The following is a 1,410-nucleotide window of genomic DNA, read 5'->3' as shown; positions in this document are numbered from 1 at the left end:
AAAAGGTTGCATGTTACTGTTATTTCAACAGCATTCAAATCACTATAATATCCTAATTATACATTATAATGTAATTATTGAAATTATGTTTATACACCACTTTTAGGTAAATGTAAAAAAAAAAGTGGAATTTTTCGACCAGATGTAGCCCAGTAACAGATTAAAAAAACATCCACAAAATCCATGCCTCCTAGCATCACACCTTTAAGTATTATGAGTGCGTACCTGCACATTATAGCTTGGGTGGCCCCAGTGGGAATTGAACCTCTAAAGTGCACCTTAACAATACACCTCCCTTGTACTATAAATAGATCAAGCTACAGCTCAACCACGGCGAGGAGGGACCTGCAACTTCACTTTGACATTATTTAAATGAGCCATTGTCTTAATATGTTGGGCTCAGGACTATGTGCAGATGACTTATGCTAATGAGTTATTTTAAAGTGTAAATAGGAAATTAAACGCACTGTGAATCTGAGAAAGGTCAGACAGCCTCACCCCACTCCCTTTGATGAGAATGTATTTAGTCAGGCAGACACCGCTTTCATGGAAATCTGGGGTGAAGTTCCTCCATTCCTCAGAACAAACTAATTAAAACTAGCCAAACTTGTGCGGGTATCAGAAAATTAATTGCTATTAAGTGGGAATTGGAATGTCCCGCCATTCATCACTGGAGAGATCCTTTCTTCTGTGTCACTTTTTAAGATTAATAGACTGAAACAAAACAATTAGGGCCAAATTTAAGTGGAGATCCGATGCTCCTCACTTAAAAAACGCCTGTGATCATTGCTGGTAATAACTCATCATGTTTCAACAATGTGTGTTTCGATGCCTGGAAAATTAACACTTTAAAGCTTTGTTGGATTTTAGAAAAAAAAACATACAAAGAGAAGAGTCCATCAAGAGGCTTTTCGCTGATAATCTGGGCTACTATGTTACTGCGGCTATTTTAGTCTATTTCACATCAGGGTAATTACCTTCAGAGAGAGTTGTGCTAATGAAACAATGGTCCTGTCCTGCCTAGTTGTGCTTTAATGGGCTATTGTCTATGTTCCTGCTGCCTAATTAGTACCATAGCTCTCATAGATCACTATAGTAAAGTCTGTATTTTGTGGTCTTTATTAGTTCATTTTAATTGCTATGGTATCTACTGATGTGTTTTTTTTCTCATATATGGGCTCACGTTCAGTAACATTTTGAACACTGGAACCAATACTTACAAACAAACCATTTAAAAGTAGTAATCGACTAGACTTCTTGAGCTGTAAAAAAAGAAGATTGCAAAATTTACAAAAAACGCTTCCTCAAAAAAGTGACAGTCTTGTGATTTGAAATCAACTATAAGTCGAGGAAAATACTTTCTGTCTTACAGCAGATTTTTTGTTAAAGTAAGTTTTTTGTTGAACAAAA

General features: G+C 36.0%; 1 protein-coding gene across 1 annotated transcript in view; it reads left to right on the top strand.

The window, feature by feature from the left end:
- gli3 (GLI family zinc finger 3) overlaps positions 1 to 1,410 on the top strand; it is a 90,337-nt gene that overhangs the window by 70,361 nt on the left and 18,566 nt on the right. The window lies entirely within an intron of this gene.

This window comes from Etheostoma spectabile, chromosome 22 (genome assembly GCF_008692095.1).
Source record: "Etheostoma spectabile isolate EspeVRDwgs_2016 chromosome 22, UIUC_Espe_1.0, whole genome shotgun sequence".
In the NCBI taxonomy this organism is placed as follows: Eukaryota; Metazoa; Chordata; class Actinopteri; order Perciformes; family Percidae; genus Etheostoma; species Etheostoma spectabile.
Note: the sequence above shows the minus strand (reverse complement) of the source record. Positions and strands in the feature narration are given on the sequence as shown.